We start from the raw sequence: 22,046 nt of genomic DNA, 5'->3' as shown, positions 1-22,046 counted from the left end.
AAAACGTGAGCGAACTAGAGGAAAAACCATACTGCCCCAAAAAAGGAAGCTACTGAAACACATAGAAGGACACAGTAAGAGACAAGGAACTGAACTTAAAAACAAATATTTCTCTAAACTTTTTACAATACATTTGTAGTTCTAATTTTACCAGGTAAATCCTTTAGTGTTTCTGAAAATATTAAACAGTTCAAGTCTGCATGCTGGTGAATCCTGCCCAGATGGTTCTTGACATGAACGCTGGAACCCTTCCTGAGCCCTTAGCACTGACATTAATGCAGAAACAGGCAACTCACCAAAATCCCGTTCAGCAGAGAGAGGAAAGCTCCTTACTGCGACAGGAAGGCAGAGCCCTGACGGTCAGTGTCTGAATCTCACATATCTGACATTTGGTGTGCTGCACAGCGACCTTTATGATTCCCCTGTACTGTCCCTGCAGACTCTCAGGTTGGCCTGGACTCCTGGATAATTCCCTGGGCATCATGAGTAGTGGGAAGAGCAGAAAATAGAAATTGGAGAATTTCAGCCTGAGAGCCTCCCCCGGGAGTGAAATGATTCTACAATAACAAGGGCTGAGCTTGTCATGGCAAACTGAGTCTCACAGAATTGATAGAGTGGTCTTGCACTACTTAAACCCTGGAAAGAAAAGGAAAAGCCAAGGTTTAGATGTATTCATTTAACTATCAGTATTTCCATGCTGCTGCCCATAGTCATAGAATCTGAGCATCTCCTCCTCAGTCTCCCAGCTGACAAGCCCTGCACTGAATCCCTGTGAACATGGCATACAATGTAAATGCTTTTCCTTGTTGAACATCTTTGTTTCAAACCCATCTGGTAGCTGCTCTCAAACAGAGGGCAGCCCTGAAGACTGTGGACTGCTAGATTAACTGCACGGGCTATAATTACATTAGGGAGGGTGGAGGGAGAGGTTCAGAGGCAGAGATGTGAATTAGGTGCCCAATGTCCATCCATACTGAGTGGGACTCGGGTTGTTAAAAGCATAAAGGAAGTTGGCACCAATTATAATCTTGGCCTTCACAACCTCGTCTGGCAAAAAGTTCCACCTGATAGATCCAACGAGTTCCTGGAGGACAGGTCTGTCAATGGCAGTTATTCAGGAAGGGTAGGGACAGTGTCCGTATCCTCTGTTTGCCAGAGGATGGGTAGCAGGGGACAGACCACTTGATGATTACCTGTTCTATTCATTTCCTCTGAAGCACGTGGCATTAACCACTGTTGGAAGACAGCATACTGGACTAGATGGACCTTTGGTATGGCCGTTCTTATGACTGGGGGATATGATATGGATCTATAATATATGATACAGATTTATAAAATCATGACAGGTGTGGCAAAAGGAAATAAATAAGTGTTATTTACTCCTTCCTATAACACAAGAACTAACACAGTCTTTAAACCACGATTTGAGGACTTCAGTAGCTCAAACATAGGTGAGAGGATTTTTGCAGGAGTGGTGGGTGAAATTCTGTGGCCTGCGTTGTGCAGGAGGTCAGACTAGATGATCATAATTGTCCCTTCTGACCTAAATATCTATGAATCTATGAACCTGTGGAACTCTTTGCCAGAGGATTTTGTGAAGGCCAAGACTGTAACAGGGTTCAAAAAAGAATTAGGTAAGTTAATGGAGGATAGGTCCATCAATGGCTATTAGCCAGGATGGGTAGGGATGCAGCCTTATGCTCTGGGTGTCCTAGCCTCTGACTACCAGATGCTGGGACTAGATGGCAGGAGATGGATCCCTTGATAATTCCCTGTTCTGTTCTTTCCCTCTGAAACATCTGGGCACTGTCAGAAGACAAGATACAGGACTAGATGGATCATTGTTATCTGAGTCTCCTTTTCCTTCTCTGGGTGCTGCTCCTCCTAGTCGATGGGGCCCTCATGCCTCACTACCTCAAACAGTCCCTGCCATTGAATCTGTAATTTGAACTGAAAGCTTGGTAGTAATAATAACATTCAGTTACCCATTTTGAACACTCACACCTGGACCTCTTTGTTATAGGCCTTCTCTTTTACCTGTTGTGCATTTAGCAAAATTCTTCTAGAAAATGTCTGCAAAGTCTTGAGATGATTTCTTAATAAAGAATGTATTGGACTTCGTTCATTGCCTGGGGTCTTTGCTCTCCAGTGTTTCTCCAAGCACATCTGGAAAGTGTTAGGATATAGATATTCATGCCTGTCTGTAAAGGCCTATACTCTAAGAATTTAGGTGTATTCTTATCACTTGGCTAGTGATAGAGGTATAAAAGAATCAAAACCACTGTCTGCTGGTGTAAGGGCCTTCTCTTACTGTGACAGTCTGAGGCCCTGTTCTTAGGCTAAGGCCTTTGGCTAAGCAGCAGAGGCAGCCATAAGCTGGGAAGCGACCGGTCACCTCCTCACATTCCAAACTAGTCACATTGAAAGAAGGTGCTATTGGGCTGTTAGGCACTATCAGGACAGGATTGTATGCCTATCACCTCCAGAGAAAGGGAAGTGCCTAGAAAATGTAAAAGGAAACTTAGTTTGATAGCATCCTGTCTGGCAAGAACTCACTTATCAATAGCTGGGATGTGAAATCCTCACTTCTGTGTTGTCTTGTCATTGTAGTTCCCACTTTGCTATTGTTTGTCTGTATAATCTCTGTCTGGTTCTGTGATTGTTCCTGTCTGCTGTATAATTAATTTTGCTGGGTGTAAACTAATTAAGGTGGTGGAATATAATTGGTTAAATAATCATGTTACAATATGTTAGGATTGGTTAGTTAAATTTCAGGAAAATGATTGGTTAAGGTATAGCTAAGCAGAACTCAAGTTTTACTATATAATCTGTAGTCAATGAGGAAGGGGATGGGTGTGGGTGTGGGTGGGCATGTGGGTGTGTGAGATGGGAACAGGGAATGGGGGTAAGAAAATTGGAATCATGTTTTGCTAAAGGGGGAGATGGGAACAGGGAATGGGGGTAAGAAAATTGGAATCATGTTTTGCTAAAAGGGGGAAATGGGAACAGGGAATGGGAGTAAGGAAGTTGGAATCATGTTTGGCTAAGGGTAGGAATGGGATCAGGGACACAGGTGTAAGGCTCTGTGGTGTCAGAGCTGGGAAGGAGGATACTAAGGAAGGAAACTGGAATCATGCTTGCTGGAAGTTCACCCCAATAAACATCGAATTGTTTGCACCTTTGGACTTCGGGTATTGTTGCTCTCTGTTCATGCGAGAAGGACCAGGGAAGTAAGTGGGTGAAGGAATAAGCCCCCTAACAGAAAGCCTCAAGGTTACTTCCCAGACAGCAGTTAAAAGGGAGAAAGAAAACTTGGAGGCTTGCTGCACATCCCTGATAGCAGAAAGGTGGCAGGGGAAGAGTTGGTCCCAATGTTTGGGATCCGAGGCTACAAACTTCTTTAACATTGCCATCAAAGTTCAGTGAAATCTTTCTACCATCCCATCAGTTTGGGGATGGTAGAGCCATGTCCTGAATGTCTTTGCCCTCAGTGGATTGCACAGTTCTTTCATTAGTTGTAAAGTTAGGTCCTTGATCAGTAAGGATTTCTCACGGTATTACCACCTGGGAGAATAATTTCATAAATGCATTTGTTATGGTAGGTACACTGAGGATGCTATCCAGCTAGAGAGGACTGCTGTCATGCCACCGGGGGAGGAGGATAAAGCTCTGGTAAAGGAAGGACACTGGCTACTGGTTACTTCTCGCAGCAGGCAGTGTTCCACCCCCCACTCCCAACCCACCCACCATGGTGATGGAGATCCGTTATGCTGCCCTGGGAATGAGTGATGAGGAATCACCCCCAAAGGTTGAAGAGGATCATAGCCACCACTACCAGAAGAAAACGTAGAGTAGTGGTGGTTGGAGACTCTCTTCTGAGAGGAACAGAGACACCCCTCTGTTGCCCTGACACGGCATCCCAGGAATATACTGCCTGCCAGGGGCCCATATCCCAGATGTTATGGACGGATTGTCAAGGATCATCTGGCCTTCAGACTACTACCCCATGCTAATCATCCATGTGGGCACTAATGATACTGCCAGGTGTGACCCTCAGCAGATCAGAAGTGACTACAGGGCGCTGGGAGTAAGGGAGAGGGAGGTGGGAGCACAGGTGTTGTTCCCTTCAGTCCTTCCAGTCAAGCTGCCCTGGCTTTCTCTCTGGCTGCCTCTCCCTCCACAGTTTCCCTGGCCGCAGCTGCCTCTTTGATCCCCATTTCTGCCTGACACATTTGAAACTCGAGGTCCTTTTCCTTCTCTTCCACTTCCAGTCTGGCCAGCTCTAGTTTTGTAGCTGCCTCACTGGTAGTCTTTTTTTTGTTTTGTTTTCTTGGGCTTATTTCCCTCACCCAAAATAAACAAACAGAAAATAACAAAACTGTGACCTCTTCCTGAGGGTTCTTATCCACTGCACTTAAGACTTACTTAAATCACAAATATCAGTGCTTAGAGTGTGAACTTCACTTGAAGTAACAAGCCGTACATACACCCTTGCTCGCTTCACCACTGTGACTTTCCCCTCTGGTATTATCTGGACCAATGATCTGCTAGGTCACTCCAATCCTTAACTCTGGGAGCCAGCCTTACCCTGCTCTGCTGTGAGAAACCCCACTCCTGGGCTGTTCATGCACAGCCTCTAGCATGTAAGCTGCTCCTTGGATTGTGCAACCGAATAACACTAGCCAATATCTCTGGTCCCAGACACAACCACAGGAACCCCCATCTTGCAGAGTCCAGTTATGCACACTGGATGCTGCAAGCTTATACGAGTTCTTCAATTTAACAAAGAAATTCATAGAAGAATAGAATATCAGGGTTGGAAGGGACCTCAGGAGGTCATCTAGTCCAACCCCCTGCTCAGAGCAGGACCAAATTGATATGTACCAGGCTTGTTTTCCCAAGGGGAGTCTCTGACACTCTTCAAAACAAACACACTGCTTCAGGTAGAATAAACAAGCAGCTTTATTAACTACAAAGATAAATTTTAAGTGATTATAAGTCAAAGCATAACAAATAAGATTTGGTCAAATGAAATAAAAGCAAAATGCAATCTAAGCTGATCTTAACACTTTCAATGCCCTTACAAACTTAGATGCTTCTCACCACAGCCTGGCTGGTTGCTCTGCAGCCAGGCTCTCCCCTTTGATCAGCACCTCAGTCACTTGGTGTGGTGTCTGTAGGTGTAGGTGAAAGAGAGAGGAAGATCATGGCAAATGTCTCTCCCTTTTATCATGTTCTTTCTTCCATCTTGGTTTTGTCCCCCCCTTCAGATTCCGGTGAGCATTACCTCATCACAGTTCCAAACTGACTCTAAAGGAAGGGGTGTAACTCCCTGGAGAATCCAACAGATTATTGTATTGCTCCCTAGGCCAGCGTCCTTTGTTTCTCTGAGGCTGGGCTGGTTTTGTCCCATGCATGCCCTGATGAGGTGTGACCTGCCTCTCAGCTCTTGGAGATTTTTTCCTGGGCATATTTTAAGCCATGAGGATACATTTTCAGCCTCATAACTATATAAATAAAATTATAACCCATAACCTTACTACAGTATTACTGTAACAACAATGCTCAGTGCATCATGAGTCTTCCAAAGACACCTGACATGACAATCTTTGCATTGGATACCACACAATCATTTTACAAGGATGAACATGGGGTTGCTGGGCAATAGTATAGCCAGGTGGAGAAAACAGGGGGAACGGAGATAAAAAAAGGGCATCACCCGCTTGTACACACCTGGTGGCGCTCCAGGTCTTTGGCGGCACTGTGGCATCATGTCCTTCACTTGCTCCGGTCTTCAGCAGCACTGAAGGACCCCCCGCCGCCGAAATGCCACCGAAGACCGGAGCGAGTGAAGGACCCAATGCCAAAGACACAGAATGCCACCGGGCGAGTAAAAATTAAAAAGGAGCCAAAAAATTCTGTTCAGTGGGAGAGTGGACACTGCCCCACTCCCCCCCATGGTATGCTACTGGTGCTGGGTGTTTCCCCGAGGTACAGAGCATCACACACTGCAGCAGGGGCTCCAGAGCTCTGAGCTTCTGGGGTTGTGGTGGGAGCTGTTAGCTGTTAGCCGAGGCGGCAGCAGGTGCTGGACCCTCCTCTCTCGTGCAGTGGTGCTTGGGCTCTCATCCTCCCAATCAGGCTGTAATCATGACTCTGCCAGTCTATGCCCCATCCCATTACTTTTAGTAAAAGTCACAGACAGGTCACAGGCTTCAGTGAATTATTGTTGATTGCTCACAACCTGTCTGTGATTTTACTAAAAATAACCATGACAGAAACTTTACCTTAGGCAGGATGGATCACTGGGTCTGCCCCTCATTCCTGAATTGTTGCAGTCCAGGATAGCCACACCCTGGGTGAATGCATTCTAGTTGCTGCTGAGGGCTGCATTTGTTTCAGGCCCATTGACCTGGCCAGAAGTGTCCTACACAGCATCATCTCCCCTATTCCTACCAAGGATTTGGTTTTAAAACAATTTCAAGTTACATCTGGAACTTACAGAGTAAAATTTTGAACCCTTAAGAGAGGGCCTGGACTAAGTAATGTGGCTTATGTAAACCAGATGACAGATCTGTTTGATAAATGGCTCAAAGAACGGGATGTAACTACCTTTGGAGGAATGCAGGATTTGATGTTACAGGAGCAATTCCTGAATATGTCCAAGGATGATATTGAACAATGTTTATGGGATAAGAAAATGGACTCAGCAGGAAGTCTTGCTTCTTATGCCGATCAGTACGAGCAGTCCCAGATTGCCAGAGGGGCGGGGCAAACTGGAACAAAACAGGTAGAGGGAGAAGAGAGAAACAACCCTGGTCGCAGTTTGCCTGAATACCAGAAGGAACACCCTCAGACCACACCCTACTACCAGGGGAAGCCCAAGATCCCAACTACACCCCAAGGAACACTCCAGACACCTTATCGTCCTGCCACACCGTTCTCCAGCAACCCACCTCACCCCGGTGACCCGTCAGCTGGATGACATTTTAAATGTAATGAGCCATGTATTTAAAGGCCAACTGCCCCAACAAATTACAGTTCATTGCACCGGGGTCCCACCAAAGGTCCTCAGGCCCAGATGCCTCCCAGATACCCTCAGAGTGGAGGGAAAGTGTGAGTATGGACAGGAAGAAGGTTACAGCATGGAGGGACACCGGAGCACAAGCGTCTGCTAGCCACGCTTCCTTAGTGGACCCAAATTTAATCGACACAGAGGTCCAAGTGATGATTCAACCCTAGAAGTCAAACTCTTTTGACTTCCTACAGCCAAGTTGCTGGTCCAGTACAAGGGCTGGTCAGGAACGTGGACTTTTGCAGTCTGTGGTGATTATCCCATCCCCAAGCTGTTGTGGGAAGACTTGGCCAATCATGTGAAGCTAGCTGAGAGTGTGGGAATGGTCACCCATGGCCAGGCTAAGCAAGCTGTCACACCTAGTTCTGTTCCGGAGACTTTTACCAGGACCCAGTCAGAGGTGATGGAACTGGACCCCATGCCAACATCTGCAACAGCAGTAGTGGGTCCAGTCCCAGAGACCCAGAGCCAGTCCCAGAACTGGACTCGGCGGAACAACCAGCAACAGAACCACTGCCAGCACTGAATCCAGTACTTGCAACCCCAACAACAGAGAGCCCTACCGAACCTTCACTGGCAGCAGCAGATAACCCTACACAAGAGGCTCAGCTGGAGCCTGAACCAAAATAGTGCACCAGCGGAAAGTGGTTCACAGTCATCAGAAACAGCCCCATCACCCGCATTGCTTCCAAAGGGAACAAACCCAGATCCACAATCCAATGAGGAACTGATGTCTCCAGCATCAAGGGAACAGTTCCAGACCGAACAGGAAGCAAATGAAAGCCTCCAGAGAGTTTGGACGGCAGCACGGAGCAACCCACCGCCTCTCAGCTCTTTTAATCAATCCAGGTTTGTTGTAGAAAGAGGACTTTTATACAAGGAAACCCTTTCTGGTGGACACCAGGAAGACTGGCATCCTCAGAGACAGTTGGTAGTTCCAACTAAATACCGGGTAAAGCTCTTAAGCATAGCCCACAATCATCCTAGGGGCCATGCTCGGGTGAACAGAACCAAAGACCGTTTGGGAAAGTCATTCCATTGGGAGGGAATGGGCAAGGATATTTCTACCTATGACCGGTCTTGTGAGATGTACCAAAAAATGGGAAAACCCCAAGACCAGGTCAAAGCCCCTCTCCAGCCACTCCCCGTCATTGAGGTTCCATTTCAGCACGTAGCTGTGGATATTCTGGATCCTTTTCCAAAAAAGACCCCCAGAGGAAAGCAGTCCATACTGACTTTCATGGATTTTGCCACCTGATGGCCGGAAGCAGTAGCTCTAAGCAACACTAGGGGTAAAAGTGTGTGCCAGGCACTAACAGATATTTGTGCCAGGGTAGGTTGGCCCTCTGACATCCTTACAGATGCAGAAACTAATTTCCTGGCAGGAACCATGGAAAGCCTTTGAGAAGTTCATGGGGTGAATCACTTGGTTGCCACTCCTTACCACCATCAAACAAATGGCCTGGTGGAGAAGTTTAACGGAACTTCGGGGGCCATGATAAAAAAATTCATAAATAAACACTCCAGTGATTGGGACCTAGTGTTGTAGCAGTTGCACTTTTCCTACAGAGCTGTACCCCATCTCAGTTTAGGGGTTTCACCATTTGAACTTGTATATGGCCTTGAGGTTAAGGGGCCATTACAGTTGGTGAAGCAGTAATGGGACGGTTTTACGCCTTCTCCAGGAACGAACATTCTCCAATTTGTAACCAACCTACAAAACACCCTCTGAACCTCTTTAGCCCTTGCTAAAGAAAACTTACAGGATGCTCAAAAAGAGCAAAAAGCCTGGTATGATAAACATGCCAGAGATTGTTCCTTCAAAGTAGGGGACCAGGTCATGGTCTTAAAGGTGCTCCAGGCCCATAAAATGGAAGCATTGTGGGAAGGGCCATTCACGGTCCAAGAGCTCCTGGAAGCTGTTAATTATCTCATAGTATTCCCCACCTCCAACCGAAAGCCTAAGGTGTACCATATTAATTCTCTAAAGCCCTTTTATTCCAGAGAATTAAAGGTTTGTCAGTTTACAACCCAGGGAGGAGATGATGCTGAGTGGCCTGAAGGTGTCTACTAAGAAGGGAAAAGTGATGGTGGAGTGGAAGAGGTGAACCTCTCCATGACCCTTAGGCGTATGCAGCGACAGCAGATCAAGGAGCTGTGCACTAGCTACATGCCAAAGTCCTCAGCCACCCCAGGATTGACTGAATGGGCATACCACTCCATTGACACAGATAATGCTCACCCAATTAGAGCCCAACCTTACCGGGTGTCTCCTCAAGCTAAAACCGCTATAGAACAGGAGATCCAAGATATGCTACACATGGGTGTAAACCACCCCTCTGGCAGTGCATGGGCATCTCCAGTGGTTCTAGTTCCCAAACCAGATGGGGAGATACATTTTTGCATGGACTACCATAAGCTAAATGCTGTAACTTGCCCAGACAAATATCCAATGCCACGCACAGATGAACTATTGGAGAAACTGGGATGGGCCCAGTTCATCTCTACCTTGGACTTTACCAAAGGGTACTGGAAGGTACCGCTAAATGAATCTGCCAAGGAAAGGTCAGCCTTCATCACACATGTCGGGCTGTATGAATTTAATGTGCTCCCTTTCGGGCTGCGGAATGCACCCGCCACCTTCCAAAAACTTGTAGATGGTCTCCTAGCGGGATTGGGAGAATATGCAGTCACCTACCTTGACGATGTGGCCATATTTTTGGATTCCTGGGCAGAACACCTGGAGAATCTAGAAAAAGTCTTTGAGCGCATAAAGGAGGCAGGACTAACTGTTCAGGCTAAGAAGTGTCAGATAGGCCTAAACAGAGTGACTTACCTTGGACACCAGAGTTCAGAGTGGGGAAGGAACCTTGACAAGTGGTTAGTAGGTTTCTGGTATAGGGTTGTGTTTATGTGACCATCGCTTATGTTACGAATTATACCTAATTTGTCACGCACACAAACTGCTGCAAATTATACCTGACAGGTCACACACACAAACTGCGCAAATTGTACTTCACAGGTCACACACACAAACTGTTACGAATTATACCTGATAGGTCACGCACAAGAACTGCTATGAATTATACCCAATAGGTCACGTACAGTTCGAGTCTCGGCTGAGGCAAATGAACAAAGTCCACAACTGCAGAGTTCCCAAAAATACTAAGTTTATTATGCTCGAGCATGGTGCCCCCCTGCTAATCAGGAGGGGACCCCGAATGCAGGTTATACAGAGATTATACACCTTTTAGCAAAGCATGTTGCCCTCGTGCATTGGAAACCTTAGCCAATAGACAAACCCTTCCCTTACCTACCACCTATCCCTGCTAAGTGCATTCCTCGTGCTAAACCATTACTTTAACTACACAAAATGGTCCTAATGCAATGCACCAGTAGCCTTTTTTATCAGGATGGGAGGCTCACATTAAGGCCAGGAGGCAGGGAGTTAGGAACAGACAAAGAACAGAAACCAGGAGTCGAGACAGGCTGGAAACAAGGGGGTGGGGAGATTTCACAGGAATGCAGTATCTAAGAAACACTCCTCCTGGTGCATGATGTGTTTGCTTTTAGACAATGGTGGGCCCCAAACCAAAATGGAGTCACATATGCACATATGCTAACTTTTCCTTAACACTTATTAGCACCATAGTGTCCAGGAAGTGGATCTCTTGTGTGGACTGGTTCAGGCTGAGGTTGATGGTGGGATGGAAATTGTTGAAATCATGGTGGAATTCCTCAAGGGCTTCTTTTCTATGGGTCTGTATGATGAAGATGTCATCAATGTAGCGCAAGTAGAATAGGGGACGAGAGCTGAGGAAGCGTTGTTCTAAGTCAGCCATAGAAATGTTGGCATGCTGTGGGGCCATGCGGGTACCCATAGCAGTGCCGCTGATCTGAAGGTATACATTGTCCCCAAATGTGAAATCGTTATGGTTGAGGACAGAGTCACAAAGTTCAGCCACCAGCTTTGCCGTGACATTATCGGGGATACTGTTCCTGACGGCTTGTAGTCCATCTTTGTGTGGTATGTTGGTGTAGAGGGCTTCTACATCCATAGTGGCCAGGATGGTGTTTTAAGGAAGATCACCGATGGATTGTAAAAAGAAAAGGAGTACTTGTGGCACCTTAGAGACTAACCAATTTATTTGAGCATGAGCTTTCGTGAGCTACAGCTCACTTCATCGGATGCATACTGTGGAAACTGCAGAAGACATTATATACACAGAGACCATGAAACAATACCTCCTCCTCCCACCCCACTCTCCTGCTGGTAATAGCTTATCTAAAGTGATCATCAAGTTGGGCCATTTCCAGCACAAATACAGGTTTTCTCACCCTCCGCCCCCCCCCCCCACACACAAACTCACTCTCCTGCTGGTAATAGCCCATCCAAAGTGAATACCAGGATATTCTGGTACCATCCTGGCACACGTTCATCTTATAAGTGCTTATATGTGTTTGTGTGTTTTTAGCAGCCTTCTTCTTGCCAACTTCTGTGAGCATGGCCTGCCTCTGGCTCACAGCATAACTTTTCTTTATGTTAGCAAGGTCTTGACCATTACCTTAGTTCAGGCCTCATACTGGGCTCCTGATACAAGGGTTTATGTTTCAGGGCCTCATCTTACTACTCCCCCCTTAGTCATCTCTTTTCCAAGCTGAAAATTCCCAGACTTATTAATCTCTCCTTATACAGAAGCTGTTCATTACTTCTGATCAGTTCTGTTGCCCTTCTCTGTACCTTTTCCAGTTCTAGTATATCTTTCTTGAGATGGGACAATCAGATCTGTATGCAGTACTCAAGATGTAGGCATACCATGGATTTATATAGAGGCAATATGATATTTTTGGTCTTAACATCTATCCGTTTCCTCATAATACCCATAATACCCAATAATGCATCCGATGAAGTGAGCTGTAGCTCACAAAAGCTTATGCTCAAATAAATTGGTTAGTGTCTAAGGTGCCACGAGTCCTCCTTTTCTTTTTGCGAATACAGACTAACACGGCTGCTACTCTGAAACCAGAGACTATATGTGCATTGCAGGAAGTACCAAGAAGTAACAACAACGATAATACAAGTATATGTTGGGACATGAGTGTGTGTGTGGACAGACACTGTGTGCGCTGGCTGCTGGGGAAGTTTCTGAGAGATGCCATGACGCTGTCTCTTTACGTCACTCACTGAAAGCTATCCTGCTTCTGTGCTCTGTCTGCCCTCCACTGTTCTGTGGAGATATGGCATGGTGGGGGAGGGGGAGAGACTGTGTGTGTGTGTGTGTGTGAGAGAGAGAGAGAGAGAGAGAGAGAGAGAGAGAGAGTTGGCCGCTGGGGAAGTCTGTGAGAGACCTGCGCTGTCTCTTTAAGGCACTCATTCATGCATCTGGAAGGCTGGTTCAGACCTGGGATCACAGCAGCTCTCTCCTGCTCAAGTCCTGAGCCCCCTCTCCCCTGCTCTGTGGAGATGGGGAACAGGGAGGGGGAAACCCTGACATGAGCACCCTCTCCCGGCCCCCCCACGCTCTGCACAGCCAGCAGGAGGGTCCCCAGAGCAGCTGCAGGATCAACGTGGCTGCAAAGCAGTGGTGGGGAGGGGCACCTGAACACACACTGCCAGATTTGCGTGGCTCTGCTAATCAAGTGCGTGGCACATGAATGACTCTAGGGTGGCTGCCTGACATCACAGCTTAAAGGGAACACAGCTCCCTGCCCAAGGGGCACATCTCCTCTGCAGAACTTACATTTCACACGAATGCTGTGCTGTAGTTAAAACCTCCATCTGGGACCTCCATCTGGGAGCTCCCATACCTCCTGTACGAACCTCGGGGGGGGGAGGGGGGGAGGGCTTCTTCTCCCCTAAATGGCACCCCTGAAGAGAAGGTTCAGGGGTGACTTGATCACAGTCTGTAAGTACCTGCCTGAGGAACAAACATTTAACAATGGGCCCTTCAATCTAGCAGAGAAAGTCATAGCAGGATCCAATGGCTAGAAGATGAAGCTAGGCACATTCAGATTGGAACTCAGGTTGTTGGTTTTTTTTTAAAACAATGAGGGTAATTAACCCTGGGGAACAATTTACCAAGGGCCGTGGTAGATTCTCCATCACTGACGATTGTTTGATGAAGGCAGGATACTGTCCTAACAGCTCTGCTTTAGGAGTTATTTCAGGGCAGGTCTCTGGCCTGTGCTCTGCAAGGGGTCAGACTAAAGGATCATAATGGTGTCTTCAACCAAGTGGTGTTAATAGCAGTGCCCTACCACACAGGGTGTTGTACTGATAAATGTGTTACAGATTGAGAGACTATAATAATTGGGACCAGAGCAAAGTGCCTTCGGGAGATTTCAGCTCTGTGTGCCTCATGAGGACAATTTGGGGCAGTGGGTGGAGAACCTGAACTCTTCTTTTCTTTTTCCTAATAATACCCAACCTTCCGTTAGCTTTTTTGAGTGCTACTCCACATTGAGTGGACGTTTTCACAGAACTGTCTACAATGATTCCAGGATCTCTTTCTTGAGTCGTAATAGCTAATTTAGACCCCATCGTTTTACATATATAGTAGACATTATGTTTTCCAAACTGCATTACTTTGCATTTCTCAACGTTGAATTTCATCTGAAATTTTGTTGCCCAGTCTCCCATTTTTGTGCAATCACTTTGTAACTGGTTTCAGAGTAGCAGCCGTGTTAGTCTGTATTCTCAAAAAGAAAAGGAGGACTTGTGGCACCTTAGAGACTAACCAATTTATTTGAGCATAAGCTTTCATGAGCTACAGCTCACTTCTTTGTAGCTGACTAAAGCTTATGCTCAAATAAATTGGTTAGTCTCTAAGGTGCCACAAATACTCCTTTTCTTTTCACTTTGTAACTCTTCGTAATCCACTTTGAACTTAACTATCTTAAGTAATTTGTATCATTTGCAAACTTTGTCAACTCACTCTTTACCCCTTTATCCAGATCATTTAGGCATATGTTGAACAGTAGTGGTCCCAGTGTACCATCTCGTCCTGGTCGACTTATAGTTGTTTAATTTATCCATTTGTTCCAAAAGCTCTTCTAAGGACACCTCAATGTGGGACATTTCTTTGCATTTCTCCCCTAAAAAGAATGGCTCAGGTTTGGGACTCTCCCTCACATCCTTTGCAGCAAAGACCAATACAAAGAATTCATTTAGTTTCTCTGCAATAGGCTTATAAAGTTTATATTCGCTGCACTGGAAAGTACATTGCTGAGCTCCTCTGCCACCTTCTTAGCAGCCAACGCCTGTTTGTGGATCATACATTTATTCCAGGTTGCTGAGGGAGCCACTTCTTGTAACCCTGTGACAAGCCCACTATGCCATCCTGTGATGGGTTGGATCACAGAAACCCCCTGGGGGCTGCCACCTGATGTGCCAAGACTACTTCTGCTTTCTTGCCCAGTCAGCTTAGGACTTCAGTGTCCTGCCTGGTTGGAGCGAAACCAGCTAGCCTGCTGCAAACCCAGACCCAGGTCTGAACCATGTCCCCTAACAGCTGTATGCTTAACTGAAAGCAGCTTACAGAAGTGTGCCTGTCTTTGACCGTCATATGCCCAACTCTCAGTGGGGTCCAAACCCCAAATAAATCTGTTTTACCCTGGATAAAGCTTATACAGGGTAAACTCATAAATTGTTCACCCTCTAAAACACTGATAGAGAGATATGCACAGCTGCTTCCCCGCAGTATTAATACATACTCTGGGTTAATCAAGTAAAAAGTGATTTTATTAAATACAGAAAGTAGGATTTAAGTGGTTCCAAGTAGTAACAGACAGAACAAAGTGAATTACCAAGCAAAATAAAATAAAACATGCAAGTCTATGTCTAATCAAACTGAATACAGACAAAAATCTCACCAGTTCCAGAAAGCTCTCTTTTACAGATTAGTCTCCTTCTAGTCTGGGTCCAGCAATCACTCACAGCCCCTGTAGTTACTGTCCTTTGTTCCAGTTTCTTTCAGGTATCCTTGGGGGTGGAGAGGCTATATCTTTAGCCAGCTGAAGCCACGGGCTTAACTAGACTTTCTCTTGTGGGTGGAGACCCCCTCCTCTCTCCTATGCAAAGTCCAGCTCCAAGATGGAGTTCTGGAATCACCTGGGCCAGTCACATGTTCATGCATGACTCTCAGTTTTTACAGGCAGCAGCCATTGCCCATGCAGCATCTTGAATGTCTCTAGGAAGACTTCTTATGTGGACTGGAGCCTTCCAAGATGCATTGTTCCTTAAGTGCTTCTTAATTGGGCACTTAACTTTGCAAATTCCTTTCTCTAGGAACTGACCAAATGCTCTATTAAGATTATTTAGAAATCAAGCCAGTACATCACCAATATTCATAAATTTGAATACAAAAATGAGACATGCATACAAATAGGATTAATAGATTCAGTAGATCATAACCTTTACATAGATATGTTTCATGGCATATGTAGCATAGAACATATTCCAGTTATGTCATATATATGTATTCATAAGCATATTTCCATAAAGCCTTAGGCGGGGCACCGTCACACATCTGATCATAGACTCTCCTCCATCACTGCAAATTCCAAAACAATGTCCCCAATCAAAGCTTGTGTCTTGGAGAAAATTATTTAATAGTTTAAAAAGCTCTTCACAAGTTACTTGTGTTGGTAGTGAACGGCAAAACAGAAATTCCTCTTTTAATTCTGTTGCTGTAGCAAAATGAATATAAACGAGCAGCTCTGCAGCATTTGATATACAGCAGAACCTCAGAATTATGTACACTTTGGGAATGAAAGTTGTTCGGAACTCTGAAATGTTCATAACACTGAACAAAATATTATGGTTGTTCTTTAAAAACTGAACATTGACTTAATACACATTGGCAACTTTACTCTGCAGAAGATAAATGCTGCTTTCCCTTTGTTTTTAGTAGGATACATTTAACACAGGAGTGTACTGTATACAAGTGTCAAATTGATTGAAAGGGCACTTGCATATTTACTGAGAAGTCCATCAATGCCCTCCTGATCACATGTTAGCCCTCCATCTACACTTTTATCTATTTCCATTGACTGGGATGAAAACCTGAGATTACATTCACCTAACAGCGTTTCCAAAAGAGGAAAATACAGCTATCTGCCCCATTTTCCTTTATCACTCTCATTTTTACCTGGCTGATATTCTCGTTGTCCGAGTGTACTTGTAAGAACAGAATCGTAAAGGAAGGCAGACCTTTTTCAAATGTTGTTTGTTAGCATACTCTTCCTCTGCTCCAGGGGTAACAGGAACACCATGAGGCTCACAGGACTTCTGGTTTTCCTCCCAGACAACATCCCACTTAGTGCTGGTTTGCATACTCTCTAACGCTTTGACAGTTCCCTGACGTTCAGTGCAGACCTGAGAGAGTATCTTCTCTTGTCTCTGCAGAACTTTGCCTGCTATGTGAATAATAATAAGAACACAGTAAAAAACCATCAAGCACATAAAAAAATCAATTTTCTGCCCATTCTTCACGAAACGGAGCGCTTCAATAAATCTTCGGTAGGGTGGTTCTGATAGTCCCAACAAACTGCTGAGGAGCATTCTCGTGGCGTTTTTTACAACATGCCTTTTTCCATCTGCATGCCCATCTTGTGTCACATAAATTAGACAATTCCATTTCATTCCAAGTGTTTTCTGGCCCTCTCAATAAGCATGGTGTATGCCAGGCTGTGGAAAGATGGTAAACAAGCCCTCTAGAGTGTAAAAAACATCCTGTTGCTTTCCAGTTTACCTTGCAGGCTTCAACTAAAACCAAATTCAATTTATGAACTCTGCAGTGAGTATATATAGCAGTGGGGTGATCTTGCACCATTTTTGCTGTACTCCACTTACATGACCTGCCACAAGAAAAGGAGGACTTGTGGCACCTTAGAGACTAACCAATTTATTTGAGCATGAGCTCACTTCATCGGAGTAGCTGTAGCTCACGAAAGCTCATGCTCAAATAAATTGGTTAGTCTCTAAGGTGCCACAAGTGCTCCTGTTCTTTTTGCGAATACAGACTAACACGGCTGCTACCCTGAAACATGGCCTGCCACGACAGCCACCCCTTCAGAACACTCTGCTGCGACCGGCAAGTTTGTAGTCCTCGATGCTTGTAAGAACTGCTTAATGTTGCGCTAGATGGTGCCAGCATCCACTCGCTCAGAGCAATCAACGAATGCTGGAAATCATTCCTTTATTTCCAGGTTTTCTGTCTAATACACACTGTAATTTCTTCGTGTTTAAAACTGAGTGCTGCATCAACGAGAACAGTACAAAACTCCAATTCCTGAACTTTCTGAATGATTGTGCTTTTCATAATTCAGTAGCCATGCATAAAAGCTCGTTTTGAGTTGAACAACAAGGAGTCCAGTGGCACCTTAAAGACTAACAGAATTATTTGGGCATAAGCTTTTGTGAGTAAAAAAACACTTCTTCAGGTGAGTGTCTTGTGAGATTGAAAGAATCACAAAGGGTTTTTTTGGTTGGTTTTTTCTTGCTTTTCTTTGCAAATGTTTCATCGTACTGTAAAACAAATGTTATAATTCCAGAAAGTTTGCAAGGTTTGCTGATTCTTCTCTCTCCTATAAAATCATAGAATCATAGAATATCAGGGTTGGAAGGGACCCCAGAAGGTTAAGGTCCTCCTGCCCCCACAGAGCAATTCCTTGTTCAGCCAGGTAAACCATTCGTGATTCTAGCAGCATAGTCTCTGTTTTCATGTAATGCAAGCTTGTGAGAATTGACAACTGTGGCACTATGGAGCATTCTTCTTTTCACTGTTTTAAAAAAATGCCACCTTTCAGAACGCTGCGTGTGTACGGCAGATTGTATATGTTTCTGAAGTTTTTTTCCTATATTTTTCCTGCCTCTTACTCCATTTTTGATGAATGCAGGGTCTTGCAAAAAACTGGAAAACTGTCCACAAGGACAGCAGAAAACTGTATCTGCCTGCTCACTGTACTCTTAAAACGAAAATATTTTGTAATATTTCGACATAAATGAGAAAGACCGTGACACAACTTTGCTGATTCTAGTTTCCCTAATTCACTTTCTCTCCTTCTTTGGACTTTGCACCACTTAATCACCTATGGCATTTGCATGCCCCTGGTCTTTGGTTGATGTATCGCTCCTATACCTGGCCCAGCTGTGTGACCCCTCCTGCTGTTATGACTGCTGATGCTGAAACAACTCAGCTAAGGGACACAGGGTGCCAGGAGGCCAGGGCCCACTTTGAAATGTGGTTCTGTTTTTCACTGGAAAATGGCAGGTGGTAGGGGCCTTGTGGGAGCAGAGGCTGGTCTGCAGGAGAGGAGTGACTCAGCAGGCAGTGAGCAAAGGGCTATGGGGAAAGGAGAGTGGAGGAGAGGAAGGACTCAGAGAACCACATGTGGGAGGGCATGGGAGAGGCGGATGGAGGACAGGAGGGACTCAGCAAGCTGTGGGTATTGGGGCCATGGATGGGGGTGGAGGAGAGGAGGGAGTCCAGACTAGAGTCAACACCATGGGGAATTGTGGTCCCCAGGGGGCGGTGGAGGAGGGGAGAGGCTTGGTCAGTGGTGGGCTGCAAGGGACTCTCGGGGGAGGAGAGGAAGGATTCAGTGATAAGCAAAGGGGGCCTCGGCAGAGGGGAAGAGCAGGGAAAAGAGGAGGTGGAGTGTGGGTGAGGCTATGGGGAAAAAGCGGGAGCGGGAATAGGGGTGGAGCACAGACTACGTCCTAGGTGAGGACGGAGTGATTCTCGAGCTGCGCTTTTGTGGTGGGGGACCTGACTGTGTTTGTGGGGACATAGTGGGTGTGGCATGGAGCCTGCCCCCGTGCCATCTGTGTCCCTCCCCTGAATCCCACTGCCACCGTTGCCCCCTCTACCACTCCCACCAGCCACAGACCATCTGCCTCAAGCTCCTGCCTCCAGGACGCAGCGGCTTGCCTGGCCTGCCATGCCCGTTTCCACCATTTGGGCCCCTTGGTTCCCTTGCCCCACCCCCAGCCTGGCTGCTCCCTTTCCGTTTCAGCCCCCCCTTGCCCTGATTGGCCCTCCCTTTGTGTACCCATGCCCCCTCCCATGTGCTTGGGTGCCCCCCCCCGGTTTTTGATCACTGCACCCCCCTGATGTTATTGTGACCATCCCTCCCCTAGTGCAACTAGAGGAGCTGGACAACAATCCTAGGTTGGTGATTGACCCCCCCAAGTCCTTGATAGCCCCCTTATCTGCCCCCCCCATTTTGGTGCCCTCCTCCCCTACCTGTGTAAGGGGACTGTTGCCCCCTTACTAACATTCAGTGGGGGTGTTTTAGTGGCCAGCTCCCAGTACTAAAAAGGGGGAAGGGTCAGTGGGGAATCAGGACCCTGAGACTGACAGCCCCCAGGAAGAATGGGGAGAGGCCAATGCTCCAGGTCAGCCTGAATGACAGGGCAAGCAGGCTAATCAGGGAGTCAGGAAGCCAGGGAGGTCCTGTCCTTATTGTGAGCTGGATTTGCCTGGGTCAGACAGAGTGGGGCCGACCTAAGGAGAAAGCAGGGACCCGAGCTGAGCTGGGGGGCAGAGCTGGGCCAGATCCAGAGAGAGCAGACGTGTCCTGGGAGCGGAGCTGCAGCAACCAGAGCCAGAGGGGCCAGAGAAGCAGCCCAGGGAGCTGGAGGCAGACCAGCAGCAGCCATGTAGAGACCGAGTGATGCAGCTGGGACTGGAGCTGTTCGGAGCCGGGTGCGGTGAGCAGCTGGGGAGACCGAGGGGGACCCTGGGCAGTGGGCCCAGCACAGGGAGACGCCCCCAGCCAAGGGGCTCTGCAGGCCAGGCGTGGATCGTAACCCCGACAGGGCAGAGGTGACACCGGGAAGAAGGGTCCTGCCACTTAGAGCCTGAGAGCTTGTGGCCACCACCAGAGCAAGTGTCCAACCCACAGCATCCCTGCACCACAGCCAGGGCCAGAGCAGGAGGCCTGGGACTTACAAAGAACCGACTGTGAACTGCCCTGACATTCCAGAGACACTGTTTGTGATGTTCCCTGCCACAGAGCGGGGTGATGAGTTTCCTTTCACCTTTCCCATTATTCCTTATTCTTTTTAAAATTAATTGTTGATTAAATAACTTGCATTTGCTTTAACTTGTATGTAATGGTCAGTGAGTCAGAGAAGTGCCCAGTGCAGAGAGAGTACCCCGGAGTGGGGACACCCTAGCCTCTATCCTAGGTGACCACAGCAGGGTTGGGGGTCGAGCCCCCCAGGAATCCTGGGCCCAGGCTTGTTGGGGTTATGAGGACTCTGCCAGACAGGAGCGTGGAAGGGGACTCCTCAAGGGCAGGGAGGTCACTGGGTAAAGGAAGTGGGAGTGAGGACTCACATCCTTTCACTAGCCCACTTCACCAGGGTAGTGCAGAAGCCGGGAAAGTTCCCCACAATAGCGGGACTGTTCCCCCGCTTACACCCACAGCCTAGTGGGGAGGAGGGGTTCACCTGCTTCCCCTCTCACCCCTTTCTCCAGGGTTTTTCCCCTCCTTCCCCTCCCTCACAGCTCATCATGGTGGGAGACACAAAGGGTGGGATCCTTGACGTGGACTCTGCCCCCCCACCTGCCCTTCCCATGCCCCCCCAAGCCTGTACTTCAGCCGCTGCTGCCGAACCACTGCCTATCGCCCCCGCTGGGGTGCCGGCAGCAGCAGGCAATGGATTGACCTGTGCTGCTGTCACATCTCTTGCCCCCTCTGATTCTGGGGGAGCTTGCCCAGCCGGTGGGAAGGGTTGGTGCAAAAAGAAAGGAAAGAGCCCCACTAAGAAGTCTAGGCCCTCCATAGCAGGGGCTGCCCCCACTGCTGCGACCCCACCATCATCCGTGGCGTCCCTCCCCACTGCTTCCTCCACCAGCTCCACAGGAGCCCCCCTCCAGCCACCAGAGCATATGCCCAGATGGCGGCGGCCCCCCCACCAACTACTACGTCATCTCTCCCAAACACCGCAGCTGTTACCATCCCTAGCAGCTGGGGCCCCTTCCCCACCTTGACCAGGAAGCATGGCATCAGTTGCCTCCTAGTGCCTGCCTCACCCCACATGGATACCTACGTGCGGGCGTGGGCAAGGGGGGTGGGGCCCACGGCCATTGTGGCAGCCTCCAAAACGTATGGCAAGACTCATAGAATCATAGAATATCAGGGTTGGAAGGGACCTCAGGAGGTCATCTAGTCCAACCCCCTGCTCAAAAGCAGGACCCATCCCCAATTAAATCATCACAGCCAGGGCTTTGTCAAGCCTGACCTTAAAAACTTCTAAGGAAGGAGATTCCACCACCTCCCTAGGCAACGCATTCCAGTGTTTCACCACCCTCCTAGTGAAAAAGTTTTTCCTAATATCCAACCTAAACCTCCCCCACTGCAACTTGAGACCATTACTCCTCGTTCTGTCCTCTTCCACCACTGAGAATAGTCTAGAACCATCCTCTCTGGAACTACCTGTCAGGTAGTTGAAAGCAGCTATCAAATCCCCCCTCATTCTTCTCTTCTGCAGACTAAGCAATCCCAGTTCCCTCAGCCTCTCCTCATAAGTCATGTGTTCCAGACCTCTAATCATTTTTGTTGCCCTTCGCTGGACTCTCTCCAATTTATCCACATCCTTCTTGTAGTGTGGGGCCCAAAACTGGACACAGTACTCTAGATGAGGCCTCACCAATGTCGAATAGAGGGGGATGATCACGTCCCTCGATCTGCTCGCTATGCCCCTACCTATATATCCCAAAATGCCATTGGTCTTCTTGGCAACAAGGGCACACTGCTGACTCATATCCAGCTTCTCGTCCACTGTCACCCCTAGGTCCTTTTCCGCAGAACTGCTGCCTAGCCATTTGGTCCCTAGTCTGTAGCTGTGCATTGGGTTCTTCCGTCCTAAGTACAGGACCCTGCACTTATCCTTATTGAACCTCATCAGATTTCTTTTGGCCCAATCCTCCAATTTGTCTAGGTCCCTCTGTATCCTATC

Source organism: Lepidochelys kempii, chromosome 1 (assembly GCF_965140285.1).
Source record: "Lepidochelys kempii isolate rLepKem1 chromosome 1, rLepKem1.hap1, whole genome shotgun sequence".
Taxonomy (NCBI): domain Eukaryota; kingdom Metazoa; phylum Chordata; order Testudines; family Cheloniidae; genus Lepidochelys; species Lepidochelys kempii.
The sequence above is the reverse complement of the archived record's forward strand: the minus strand, read 5'-3'. Positions refer to the sequence as shown.